General features: G+C 48.8%; 1 long non-coding RNA gene across 4 annotated transcripts in view; it reads right to left on the minus strand.

Moving 5' to 3' along the window:
* Positions 1-14,495, minus strand: part of LOC119977892 — a 131,044-nt gene that overhangs the window by 97,859 nt on the left and 18,690 nt on the right. For 3 of the 4 annotated variants that reach the window (XR_005463309.1, XR_005463311.1, XR_005463312.1), the window contains exon 4: positions 11,966-12,161. The exons of the other annotated variant lie outside the window; for it this stretch is intronic. This is a non-coding gene — a long non-coding RNA (uncharacterized LOC119977892). Of the gene's footprint in view, positions 1-11,965; positions 12,162-14,495 lie in introns of those variants that run through there. 4 annotated transcript variants of the gene reach the window in all.

Consider the following 14,495-nt stretch of genomic DNA (forward strand, 5'->3'; position numbering starts at 1 on the left):
GGGTGTGGGGGATGGGGAGAGGCAAGTTGTGGGGAGTGAGTGGAGAGGTAGGTTGTGGGGGTGGGTGGAGAGGTAGGGTGTGGGGGGTGGAGGAGAGGTAGGGTGTGGGGGGTGGGGGAGAGGTGTGGGGGTGGGTGGAGAGGTAGGGTGTGGGGGTGGAGGAGAGGTAGGGTGTGGGGGTGGGAGGAGAGGTAGGGTGTGGGGGGTGGGGGAGAGGGGGGGGGTGGGGGAGAGGTAGGGTGTGGGGGTGGGAGGGGAGGTAGGGTGTGGGGGGGTGGGTGGAGAGGTAGGGTGTGGGGGATGGGGAGAGGCAAGTTGTGGGGAGTGAGTGGAGAGGTAGGTTGTGGGGGTGGGTGGAGAGGTAGGGTGTGGGGGGTGGAGGAGAGGTAGGGTGTGGGGGGTGGGGGAGAGGTGTGGGGGTGGGTGGAGAGGTAGGGTGTGGGGGGTGGAGGAGAGGTAGGGTGTGGGGGTGGGAGGAGAGGTAGGGTGTGGGGGGTGGGGGAGAGGTAGGGTGTGGGGGGTGGGAGGGGAGGTAGGGTGTGGGGGGGTGGGTGGAGAGGTAGGGTGTTGGTTGGGAGGCGAGATAGGGTGTTGGGGGTGGGTGGAGAGGTAGGGTGTGGGGGTGGGGAAGAGGTAGGGTGTGGGGGTGGCGGAGAGGTAGGGAGTGGGGGGTGGGAGGAGAGGTAGGGTGTGGGGCGTGGGAGGCGAGGCAGGGTGGGTGGAGAGGTGGGGGGTGGGAGGAGAGGTAGGGTGTGGGGGGTGGGAGGAGAGGTAGGGTGTGGGCATGGAAGTGTGAGGCAGGGTGTGGAGGGTGGGTGGAGAGGTGGGGGGTGGGAGGAGAAGTAGGGTGTGGGGGGTGGGGGAGAGGTAGGGTGTGGGGGTGGGGGAGAGGTAGGGTGTGGGGGGGGGGGAGAGGTAGGGTGTGGGGTGGGGGAGAGGTAGGGTGTGGGGGAGAGGTAGGGTGTGGGGGGTGGGGGAGAGGTACGGTGTGGGGGTGGGGGAGAGGTAGGGTGTGGGGGTGGGGGAGAGGTAGGGTGTGGGGTTGGGAGGAGAGGTAGGGTGTGGGGAGAGAGGTAGGGTGTGGGGGTGGGGGAGAGGTAGGGTGGGGGTGGGAGGAGAGGTAGGGTGTGGGAGTGGGGGAGAGGTCGGGTGTGGGGTGGGAGGAGAGAAGGGTGTAGGGGTGGAAGGGGAGGCATGGTGTGGGGGGTGGGTGGAGAGGTAGGGTGTGGGGGGTGGGGGAGAGGTAGGGTGTTTGGGTGGGAAGAGAGGCATGGTGTGGGGGGTGGGAGGAGAGGTAGGGTGTGGGGGGTGGGTGGAGAGGTAGGGTGTGGGGGTGGGGGAGAGGTAGGGTGTGGGGGAGAGGTAGGGTGTGGGGGGTGGTGGAGAGGTAGGGCGTGGGGGATGAGTGGAGAGGTAGGGTGTGGGGGGTGGGGGAGAGGTAGGGTGTGGGGTTGGGAGGAGAGGTAGGGTGTGGGGGGTTGGGGAGAGGTAGGGTGTTGGGGTGGGGGAGAGGTAGGGTGTGGGGGATGAGTGGAGGGGTAGGGTGTGGGGGTGGGGGAGAGGTAGGGTGTGGGGTTGGGAGGAGAGGTAGGGTGTGGGGTTTGGGGAGAGGTAGGGTGTTGGGGTGGGGGAGAGGTAGTGTGTGGAGGTGGGGGAGAGGTAGGGTGTGGGGGTGGGGGAGAGGTAGGGTGTGGGGGTGGGGGAGAGGTAGGGTGTGGGGGTGGGGGAGAGGTGTGGGGTGGGTGGAGAGGTAGGGTGTGGGGGTGGGGGGAGAGGTAGTGTGTGGGGTTGGGAGGAGAGGTAGGGGGTGGGGGATGAGTGGAGAGGTAGGGTGTGGGGGGTGGGGAGAGGTAGTGTGTGGAGGTGGGGGAGAGGTAGGGTGTGGGGTGGGGAGAGGTAGGGTGTGGGGGTGGGGGAGAGGTAGGGTGTGGGGGTGGGGGAGAGGTGTGGGGTGGGTGGAGAGGTAGGGTGTGGGGGTGGGGGGAGAGGTAGTGTGTGGGGGTGGGGGAGAGGTAGGGTGTGGGGGTGGGTGGAGCGGTAGGGTGTGGGGGTGGGGGAGAGGTAGGGTGTTGGCGTGGTGGAGAGGTAGGGTGTGCGGCCTGGGGGGACAGGTAGGGTGTGGGGGTGGGGCAGAGGTAGGGTGTGGGGGTGGGTGGATAGGTAGGATGTGGGTTGTGGAGGAGAGTTAGGGTGTGGGGCGTGGGGGGGAGAGGCATGGTGTTGGGGTGGGAGGAGAGGTAGGGTGTTGGGGTGGGAGGAGAGGTAGTGTGTGGGGGTGGGTGGAGGTAGGGAATAGAGAATATGAATCAAAAGATAAAAACAGGCAGGTTTGTGTCAGGTGAGGAGTTAAAGTGATAAAAATCAGATCCTAACTCAAACCTGCCCCCAGCCGCAGTGGTTAGATCTGTTGCCTCATAACGCCAAGGATCTGAGTTCGAATCCTGGCATGGATGAGGTCCCAGAGGATTGGAGGATAGCCAATGTTATACCGTTGTTAAAGAAGAGTTGCAAGGATAATCGGGTAATTATAGGCCAGTGAGTTTGATGTCAGTAATAGTGAAATTGTTGGAAAAAATTCTGAGAGGATCTATGCACATTTGGAAGTGAATGGTCCTATTAGCGACAGGCAGCATGGTTTTGTGTGAGGGAGGTCATGTGTCACTAATTTAATTTAAATTTTTGAGATGACAAAAATGTTTGAAGAGGGAACGGCTGTGGATGTTGTCCACATGGACTTTAGTAAAGCATTTGATAAGGTCCCTCATGGCAGGCTTGTGTTAAAGATTAAATCACATGGGGTCAGGTGTGAACTAGCTGGATGGATTTAGAACTGGCTTGGCCATAGAAGAGTGAGGGGAGCAGTGGAAGGGTGTTTTTCTGAAAGGAGGTCTGTAACGAGTGGTGTTCTGCAGCGATCAGTTCTGATACCTCTGCTCTTTATGATATATAAATGACTTGGAAGAAAACGTAGCGAGTCTGACTGGCAAGTTTGCGGATGATACTAAGATTGCAGGATTTGAGGTTAGTGATGAAGATTATCAGAGAATGTAACAGGATATGGATAGGCTGCAAAATTGGGCAGGTAAATGGCAGTTGGAATTTAACCCAGACAAATGAGAGGTGATGCATTTTGGTAGTTCCAATTCAGGTGGGAGCTATCAAATAAATGGCAGAACCATCAGGAGCATAGAGACGCAGAGAGATCTGGGTGTGCAGGTCCACAGATCCTTAAAGGTGGCAGTACAGGTGGAAATGGCGATAAAGAAAGCATATGGCATGCTTGCCTTCATAGGACAGGGGCTGGGATTCTCCCCTACCAGCGGGGCGGGGGTTCCCGGCGTGATGGAGTGTCGTGAACCACTCCGGAGTCAGGCCACCCCAAAGTCTCCGCACCTTTAGGGGCCAAGCCCTAACATTGAGGGGCTAGGCCCGCGCCAAAGTGGTTGGCGCTCCGCCAACTGGCGGGAAAGGCCTTTGGCGCCACGCCAGCCGGGGCCGAAGGGACTTCGCCGGCCAGCGGAAGTCCGCGCATGCGTCGGAGGGTCAGTGGCTGCCACCTCCGCCATCGTGAAGACCATGGCGAAGGCGGAAGGAAAAGAGTGCCCCCATGGCACAGGCCCGCCCGCCGATCGATGGGCCAGATCGCCCCCCCCCCCCCCCCTCCCCCCCAGGACCCCAGAGCCAGCTCTTGCTGCCTGGTTCCGCCAGTAAGGTAGGTCGTTTGATCCACGCCGGCGAGACCAGCATGACCAGCGGCAGGACTTCGGCCCATCTCGGGCTGGGGAATCGCCAGGGGGACCCGCCGACCAGCGCACGTGATTCCCACCACCGCCGAATCTCCGGTGCCGGAGACTTTGGGACATGGCGGGGGCGGGATTGACGCTGGACCCCGGCGATTCTCCAGCCCAGCGGGGGGGGTCGGAGAATCCCGCCTAAGGTATCGATATAGAAGCTCGAAATTTATGTCACAGTTATATAGAACGTTGGTTAGGCTACATTTGGAATACTGTGCCCAATTCTGGTCACTGCACTACCAGAAGGACGTGGAGATTTTGGAGAGAGTACAGAAAAGATTTACCAGGATGTTGCCTGGTATGGAGGGTATTAGCCTTGAGGAGAATTTGATTAAACTGGGATTGTTCTCCCTAGAGAGACGCAGGCTGAGGGGTGACCTGATAGAAGTTTATAAAATTATTAGGGGTATAGATAGGGTGAACAGTTGGAGTCTTTTTCCCAGGGCAGAAATGACAATTACAAGGGGGCACAAGTTCAAGGTGAGAGGGGAAAGGTTCAGTGGAAATGTGCTGTGTACATTTATTCCACAGAGGGTGGTGGTGGCCTGGTTGCACTGCCAAGTGAGGTGGTTGAGGCAGATATATTAGCGACCTTTAAGACTTATCTGGATAGGCACATGAACAGATGGGGTATAGAAGGATACAGGTGGTTGGTCAAGATAGGACACGTGATCGGCGCAGGCTTGGAGGGCCAAAGAGCCTGTTCCTGTGCTGTATTGTTCTTTGTTTTGTGTTCTTTGTCTGTGTGGAAATTGCATGTTTTCCCCGTGTCTGCCTGGGTTTCCTCCGGGTGCTCCGGTTTCCTCCCACAGTTCAAAGATGTATAGGTTTGGTGGATTGGCCATGATTAATTGCCCCTTACTGCAGGAATGTGCAGATTAGGTTACAGGGGATAGGGTTGGTTAGGTGGTGGAGTGAGCATAGTTAGGATGCTGTTTCAGAGTGTCGCTGTAGACTAGATGGGCTGAATGACCTCCTCTGAACTGCATGGATTCAATGATTCTACAAATTCACCAAGTTGTGGCTTTAACTGAGCAGGAAAGTAGGTGGGAAACCTAACTGCTGCAAGGAGGTAGATTGACACACTAATTATGACTTAGTTGCAGAAGTAGGCCATTTGGCCCATCGAGTCAGCTCCGCCATTCAATAAGATCATGACTGATCTGATATGATAATCCTCAAATCAGCTGTCTCGTCTTATCCCTATAACCCTTGATTCACTTACTGATTAAAAATCTGTCTTGAACAAACTTAACGACCCAGTCTCCACAGCTCTCTGCCATAAAGAATCCCATAGATTCACTATCCTCTTGAGAGAATTAATTCTTCCTCATCTCTGCCTTAAGTGGGTGACCCTTCACTCTGAGGTTATGCGCTCTGGTCCTAGACTCTCCTACAAGGGGAAATAATCTCTCAGCATCTACCTTGTTAAACCTCTGAGTGCCACAATAAGTTTGCCTCTGATTCAGAAACAACCTAGCCCTTTGTAAATCTGATCTCCACTAGGAGTCATCTACTCTTTGGGGTGGGAAGTGAGCTTATTTGGGCAGAAGATTTCAAACTATTAGGGAATTAGACCAGGTTTGGTGAGTCCAGCCACTCTAACAACAGGTAACAGGTACATGCCAACCTTGTGCTTGTTGCTGGACTTGGATGATAAGTGATGTGACCATCCGAGCTTGTAGTTTAACATTCGAGACAATCTTCTTACTCATTTGATCTGCAATGGCTTACTCCTTCATTGAGAATTAAATGGAGGAGCTTAGGTGAATTACTTGGACTTTGTTAGGCATATTCCACACCAACTTGTTCAGGAATTCCTCAATATGGTGAATTCCTATACCACACACTGCACGAGCTTCTCCAAACACCATGACCATTTCCATGGCCTTGGAAACGTTCTTGTGAACCTTGACAGATCTCCTGGTGGAAAGATTTAATTGTCAACTGCTACTGTCCAGCACCCGAATGAACCCTCAATCCACAACATGTGCTGAATCTCATCCTGAACATCGACTCTGTAACAGCAACTGATCTCATCCACTCCTCTTCGTAACAGCAACTGATCCGTCTCCCAACATTATTTGTACATTTTGCAAATGAATATTAAATTTCCGACAAATAAATAAAATTATTCTACTCTTAAAAAAAACTTATCTAAATAAATATTCTGTTTTACAGTAAAAAAAAAACTGTTGTAATATTATTGGCTCTCCAAATAATAGTTTCTCCCAAAGTATACATACACACCCTGAGTGAACTCTGAAATTCTAGAGATATTTAACAGGCATTGTTTAATGAAATGAAATGAAATGAAAATCGCTTATTGTCACAAGTAGGCTTCAAATGAAGTTACTGTGAAAAGCCCCTAGTCGCCAAATTCCGGCGCCTGTTCGGGGAGGCTGGTACGGGAATTGAACCATGCTGCTGGCCTGCCTTGGTCTGCTTTCAAAGCCAGCAATTTAGCCCTGTGCTTGCATCTTGTCTGTCCCTTTTGAATCATGTAATAAATTTGGAAAGTAAAGCTGGAGCCGTTTGCTCACCATGCAAGCGTGTTGATGAAATAGGCCGCATCAAAGCCACCCTATGGGTAATGATTACCCTGATCGGATTGTTGCTCCCTATATTTTGTGCAAACTCACGAATGGGCCTGAGACCACCACATTCGGTCCTGAAAAGTCCCCAGTCTTCCTCAGATTACCCTGGTAGGTTAAGGCATCGCAAAGATTTGAGCATAAGATAAACTAGCAGTTTCATATTGCTACTATGCAGGAGCAACACGAGTGGTATTCTCTTCTAATAGGGAGCTGCCATCAAACCAAAATGATGTTCTTCCTATCATACAAATGAGTAATGTGGTAAATGAATTTCAGTGCTGGTGTGATAGCAGGTATGTCGGCCGGATTTCCCAACGAATGGTGCATCGAATGAAACAGCACATTTCTTTGGTTGTTCATAATAGTCAAAGTACTGACCACACTCAACCAACCGTATATTCATATACAGGGCCCTATACTTTGCAGACAGAAGAAACATATCTATGTATTGCACCTTTTTCAGCTGAAGAAAAGCCTGGGGGCAGCCATTGACTGGTTCATTCTCCATGGCAATGCCTTGATCAGTCAGAGTTGATCTGCTTGGATTGAAGTTAAACAAAAGCTGGAAGTTAATTGCTCCCTTGTGTATTCTCATTGGCAAAACCACCACCAATCAGAGTCCACTTGCCAACCAATTAGTACCTTCTTCTCATGCAGCATAAATTGTTGTTCCCTTTACAATTCGTATTATTGGAAATTCAGTCCTGATGAGTTCAAACTGAAAAGCTTCAACAGCATGTCTCTTTTCTTAAACAATTCTCACGCATACTAGCAAACAACTATATTAAGAAAATAGAGTGAACAAAGGCGGTTGGAAGTAACTGTAATTAGTAGGGACAACTGACAGTAGATGACAGTTTTCAGCAAGACAAAAATAGAATCTATCAGGATAGAGATAACAGTTAATAGAGGATCAATATCACTAACAAATTGGTCTCCAAATCTTCTAATTGTAGAAAAGAGACTTGGGCTGGAGACATTAGGGAGTATCACTAAAATCAACTTTAGCCCAGACTAGTCACTGATGCACTATGCATACTAATAGGCATTCTTGACACTCACATAGAAGCATCTCGCTCACATTCCTTACCACAGATCCTGCCCAATTCCTAGATAAATGATAACGGGGAGATGCTGCAGTCAAGCAGAGAATTCTTCACAGAGGATTTTTAAACATTTTTTATTCTTTCACTGGATGTGGGATTCACTGGATAGGCCAGCATTATTTGCCCACCCTTCTTTGTCCTTGAAAAGGTGGTGGTGAGTTGCCTTCTCGAACCTCTGTAGTCCATGTGGCATAGGTATAGCCAGACGGAAGTTATGAATGGAGTTTCTGAATTTTGATCTAGCAGTAGTGAAGGAACACCTTAATAATTCCGAGTCAGGGTGATGCGCAGCTTGGAAATGAACTTGCAGTTGTTGGTACTCCCTACATCTACTGCTATTACCCTCCCTGATGGCAGAAATAATTGGTTTGGAAGGTGAAGTCGAAGGCGCCAGGGTGAGCTGTTGCAGTGCATCTTACAGATCAGGGTTTTTCGCGGGCAGGTGTTGGGAGGGTCAGAGAGCGATTGGTTGCGCCATTTCCGCGGTGGTTCCGATCACAGGAGAAGTGCCCAAAGGCCGCTACAGAATCTGCTGGAGGGAGCCGCACAGGAGAGTTCACAGCAGGACAGAGCAGTGCTAGTGTTAGCTCTGTACAGAGCACCAGAGCCTCAGATTTACAGCCTACAAAGCAGCCATTGAACTCAGGAACAAAGTAGTATAAAGATGATTTCTTGAGGTATGGTTTTGTCAATTATGCCAATGAAAATAAGGATGCAAAGCCCATGTGTGTTATATGCATGGTAAATGAGAAGAGAAGTTTCAGATTTTGAAAGAGGTGGTGGGTGAAAAATTCCTTTTGTGTTTGACACCCCAGAGTCAGTTATTAACTTATAGCTGACACAAAATTAGAAGACGACACTGCAATACCTGACCTGTAATACCACCTGTAGTGCCAAAATCCCATGAGGCTGTCAGCATTCTGGAGAAGGATCTCCTCGGAGTATCCAGTTAGGAGGAAAACAAGTATTTCATTGCCATTATCCTTCATGGCGACCTACAGATGCAATGCTGGATTTTCCATTTTCACAAAGATAAAGATAGCACAAAGCAACTGGTTGACGTCTGCACCTGATATGCGCATTGCGCTCTCCTCCTTTTAACCTGATTCGAGTGAGGGCTAAGCAGGCTTCCCTTTTGCATTAAAGGTAAGCGAACGTGGCATGGGTCACAAAGGTCCGCTGACTTGGATCCCAATGTTCGGCTCGTTTGCAAAAGTGGCTCCCGGGAAAAAAAGTATGAAAAACACTGTTATAGATTGAACACACTGCTTCCACTGTGTGTCAATACTGGATGGAATTAATGTTTCTCAAGGTGGATGGTGGCTTTGTCCTGGGTGGTGTTGAGCTTCTTCATCCCAGGTATGAATTGAGTGAACCTTCTCTCAACTGCTTTTGAAGCAATTATATCCTTTTTTAAATAAGGAGACCAAAACTTCAATTTCCTAGCCTCAGCTTGCCTGGTTAACTGAACAGCTTTGCTTAGCGTTAAGTCATCCCTCAACTGTAAGAGTTCCAAAAAGTAATTACCTTAGACTCTAACAATGATTCCATTTTGAATTACATTTTTCCTTATATTGCCATACTTACAATTTCCTGCCAGCTGGTATAGATCATTGTGAAACAAATAGACATTTCTCCCTGGTTGCTGGGTACAACAAATAAACTTTGCCTGCTCAACAATAGTGAAGAAAATTTAATATCCCCATAATCCCAAAGGACCATAGGCTGCTCTCCCCTTTGAGAGTTGACTGGTGATGATTTATCTTGAGGGTCACCACACCTCAGGTGAGATGCAAGGTTGAGAACGAGGGGCCTTAATTAATAACCTCAGCTGGAATGGCAATTGAAACCATGCTGCTGGCATCACGAACCAGGCATCCAGCCAACTGTATTTAGCATGGGACTGAAGTAGGCATTGAATACCTTCATATGCAAGTTTCCGCACAATCAGTGCCAGGGACCCGGGTTCGATTCCCGGCTTGGAGCATTGTCTGTGCAGAGTCTGCATGTTCTCCCCGTGTCTGCATGTGTTTCCTGGTTTACTCCTACAAGTCCAGAAAGACGTGCTTGTTAGGTGAATTGAGAAGTCTGAATTCTCCCTCAGTGTACCCGAACAGGCACCGGAATGTGGCGACTAGGGGCTTTTCACAGTAACTTCATTGCAGTGCTCATGTAAACTTACTTGTGACACTAATAAAGATTATTATCACCCATTATGCACAGAAGTTTACTGACTTGTTCCTTACTCGACTTTGGAGCAAGTCTCAATGCAATGTGATATCTTGCTCACCTTCAGTACCGGTTCGACCACGCTTCAGCTTGGCATTAACCTGCAATTTGTTGAAGCAATCTGGGAATGTCAGTGACTTCTCCATTCTGTTTTTTTCCCCTCTTTTTAAAATCTGTTGCTTATCCATGTTCTATTTGGCCACTGGCTTCTTGTTTACCTGCTGCCACCATCTCATGTTCTTGTGTTCGAAATGTTGTTATTGACTATTGTTGGAGTCTTCTGAGATAGGGTTTAACATCAACTTTATTCAGAGAAAATAATTCATTTTCAAAACATAACAAACAATAACTACACCGAGAATGAGACTTCATCTTCGCCACAAGGCTACAAGAGAGAAACCTTATCATTATTGTCATGTTATTGCATATAACATCCCTAATATGATGCTAACTGTCCCATTCATATATTCACTTTAATTCTTTATACTGCAGAGGAAGCAAAATCAAATAACTGAGGCCCACGTACTGTCCTTTTAGTGCCCTAATAGTTATAGTTTGCTAACCCAAAAATTATTTATTCCTGCGCTATTTATTCCTATTTCCATATCCATAAACAAGTCCTAAATCTGAGGTAATATCCTGATATCAATCAGGTGAGCCCTCATTTTGTGAAATAAGCTCTGTGTGGCAACGTTTGGAATGTTTTTTGAAAATCCAAACACACCACATCCACAGGTTCCCCTTTAACAATGCTATTCTTCACATATACCAACTGTGATTTCACTTTCATTAATCCTGACTGAGGCTCTGTAATCATATTCTGATTCTTTAAGTGTGTTGTCACACAGCCCTAATAGATTCTGATATTTGTCCATGATCTGAGACCTGGACAGTCCAAAATGGTGGCACTGCTGCTGGAAATGTCTAATTTCAATGTTTTTTGTCATAATTATTTTGGATGACAGTGGTGGACTGAATGCTTAATTGTGAATAAACAATTACTCAGCAAATAACAAATATAACTGCCATGACTGCAAACGTTGCCATGTCTCTATGACCTGTATCTAATCCATAACCCCCAGCACCTCCTTGCATCATCACTGACAGGTGGCATTTCTTCCCAGCTATGGGAACTCTCGATAAGCTCCATATTTGTTTGGATCTGGCTTGATAGACCATAATCATTTACAGAATGTAATGTGTGATGAACCAAGGGGTAGGAAATAAGCAGCAGGACTCCTGAAGATTAAATTGAAACGCTAGAAAAATCTTTAATATGCAGACTTGAACAAAACAAACACAAACAATAATGACTAAACACTGAGGTAATAAGATAATGATTTTAAACAATATGAGCTCAGACCTTATCTCAATCCAACAGACTTAGCTCAGCTTAACCTTTTTTTCTGTGACTTTCACTCTGATAGGCTTTTAAACATATTTATATACTGGAGGGTAAATGTTTTCCTTCTGGATTAGTCTGCATTGCTCAAGTCTACAGTATATCGCTACCAATATGACCTCCTGTGTCCAAGTATAGACGTCGCTGACAGTCACACGTCATGACCCACCAGACACAAGCCAGCACTCCCATGGTATCTATTCCGTACCTAGTCTCCTCTCTTTATAGAGCTGCTTGATTCTACACAAGTTGTGTGGTTAAAGACTTGAGTCAAGGTGCGGAGTTCTCTGATAATGGGGCTATGTCCCCACGTCCGCGAGAAAACCGGCGCAAATCACTCTGGACTTACCTGGAGAAAGACCAGAGTGAATCTCCATTTTGCAGGGGGCTAGCACGGCCCCGGAGCACTCCTCGCAGCTCTGGCTGCCGATGCAGGGCCCTGCAATTCCGGCCGCGGGTCCGAGTATGCATGCAGCGGCCGCCTGTGGCTGCGGCCCCACACAACATGGGGGGCCCACACAGCGTGCCGTCCCCCCAATATAGACCCCCCCAGATCATGAGCGTCCGCTAATCGGTGGCCCCCGATCGTGAACCTCGCCATCCTGGAGGCGCCTCCAGTGATGGATCCCACCGCCCCTCCACCAGGGTGGCTGCGGACTCAGAGTCCGTAGCCGCCACTCCGAGCCCCCACTGGGTGGAACCATGAGTGAACCATGTCAGTAGGAACTCGGCCAGTTGTCGGCGGAGAATGGCTGCGGGGGCCTCTTTCAATGGCCCCGACCGGTGCCGCATCCACTGCGCATGCGCGACTGCGGCGATTGGCCAGTCACCGGAGAATCGCGGGAAGGTGTCAGACCCGATCACGGCGCGGAGGCTCGGAGGATCCCAGCCAAGATGCCTGCAGCCTCTGAGGATAACTTCTTCTTAATCCTCTTATTTTTCTGAAAAATTCTTTGGAGCATTGCTCCTCTCTCAGCAATATTAACACAGCAATCTCAGGGCTTTCAGCTGGGTTCAAAAATTCAAGCATTTTCTGTAAACACACAAGGGCATACAAAATCAGACCAAAGTGCACATATCCAAATTAACCTTAAACTGAACCCAAGCCTCCACATTCTTAACTCTTAATATTATCCACAATAGAGAGAGTAATAAGACAAACTACAGAAATTGATAAAACAATGCATGCTGGCGTAATTTCTGCATTTGTGCAGGACAGCCCAGCTAGCGAAGAGATAAAATCTTTGCGAAGGTAAAATTAAGAATAGTTAGTAGTACACATGTCGTATTCAATATTTTCCCCGCTTCCAGACTGTGATAGAAAGATGCAAACATGATTCATTAGGTAAGAAAAACTAAGCTTTATTTACGAATTAGAACTGACTGCTAGCAGTAATGGCAGAGACTAGAAGTCGGAAAGCAGTCAAGCACAAACTGCTGAGTCCGACCCAAGTCTGTGATATTACAGAAGAATAAGGCGATTTTTATACATTATAGGATCAAGATAACATGAATACAGCTTGGTCAGGAATTTGATCAAAAGTAAAACATAAGTAATAATCATTACAATGGAGTCACCTTGCTGACCTTTAGGGGACTGGGGTCTCATGTCATTATCTTGTCTTTGTTTTAAGCGATGGACAAATTTGTTTAAGTACAGGAAGAGACAGTTTTTTAGCTTATCATATATATTTAGGCTGCTCTGGTCTCATGACGAACGCGTCTTATCTGAGTTTTAGAGTCAGCCAGTTCTCAGGTCAAGTTGACCTCGGCTGTTTGTATCTGTGTATTTGTATCTGTGCCTTAGGTTATGTGAAGTCAGTTTAAATTCAATTGTACCAAGAAGACTTGACTAGTTTTCCCATCATGCCATTATTTGCTTCGCACAATACCACACACAAACATCTCTGGAGGAGACAAAGTTGGAGGAAAAGTCATAAATTATCCATGAAATCGAGACAATAAGACGAAGGAGCAGAAGTCGACCATTCGGCCCATAGAGTCTGCTCTGCTGTTCAATGAGATCATGAATGAACTCATTTGAGATGCATTCCGGTGGCGAGCGCGAACGGAGCGGCCGCAGCAAAGACGCTCCCGCACATCCATGAAATTGAGACTTTTTTGTGGGGGTTTTCCCGGTGAATTTTCAAACAAAAAAATGTTTTAAGTCCCGCAAATTCGGCCCTGCCTAGGCGCCAAAGCTCTGTTCCACGGAGTGAAGAGGGAGAGAAAAAAAGGAGGGATTGGTCCCGGTGAGCCTCACATGGAGGAGGAGTGGGGATCGCTCAGAAACGGCCCGAAAGTCGGAGCACGGAGAGGATAACACAAAAACAAAATAATAATTTTTTTTATTCAACCTTCCTTGTTCATCTCCTGCAACTTAAAAAAAAAAGTTGCTGGGGTTTTTTTTCTTTGGGGGGAACAAAAAAAAGAATTTCTTTTTTGCACCAAAACCCAGGAAAAAAAGAGAAAGGCACATAACAGAAATATACCTGGCAAATAATAAATTGTGGGGGACGGCGAGATGTATGAAGGAACAGCAGCGAAGGCGAAGGGAAAAAGCAGGATTTACGGCCGCGCAGGCAGACGACTGGTTCAGGTTCGCAGGTTCAGGCGAACCAGGAAGCAGAAAAGCTGGTGAGCCGAGCTGCGGAGCAGGAACAGGACATGGCGACCCCCCCCCCCCCCCCCCCCCCTGCACAGGGGGAGGAATGGAGAAGCGTGCTGAAAACGGAAATAAATGCCATAAAGGAGGAGATAAAACGGAGATAAACGCCATGAGGGAGGCACTCAGGACGGAGCTCCACACAATGATGAAGGAGATGCTGGCGGAGACAACGGACAAAATGCAGCGAACCATCGATGGCCTGGAAAGGAAGGTGGAGGCGCAGGAGAAAACGATTGAGGGGTTGGAGAGGGGCAACAGGATGGTACCTCAGGAAACCGAGGTGAAAAGGCTGGTTACGACCCAGGGGAGCCAAAGAGGGAAAGTGGAGGATCAAGAAAATAGGTCCAGACGGCAGAATGTTAAAATAGTGGGTCTGCCAGAGAGGATGGAGGGCAGAGACCCAACAAGTTACGTCACCCAAATGCTGGGCAAGCTAGTGGGAAGGGAGAAATTTCCAAACCCCCCAGAAATCGACAGGGCGCACAGGTCGCTCCGACCCAGGCCCAAAGCCGGGGAGCATCCCAGAGCGATTATCGTGAAGCTGCACAGGTTCCAAGACAGGGAAAAAAATCCTAAAGTGGACCTGGCAGGCAAAATCGAGCAGGTGGGAAGGGAAGACCATAAGAGTGTACTAGGACATTGGGGTGGACCTGTCCAAAAGAAGGACTGATATCAACAGGGCCAAATCAGCACACTACA

The sequence above is a fragment of the Scyliorhinus canicula genome, chromosome 14 (assembly GCF_902713615.1).
Source record: "Scyliorhinus canicula chromosome 14, sScyCan1.1, whole genome shotgun sequence".
Classification (NCBI taxonomy): domain Eukaryota; kingdom Metazoa; phylum Chordata; class Chondrichthyes; order Carcharhiniformes; family Scyliorhinidae; genus Scyliorhinus; species Scyliorhinus canicula.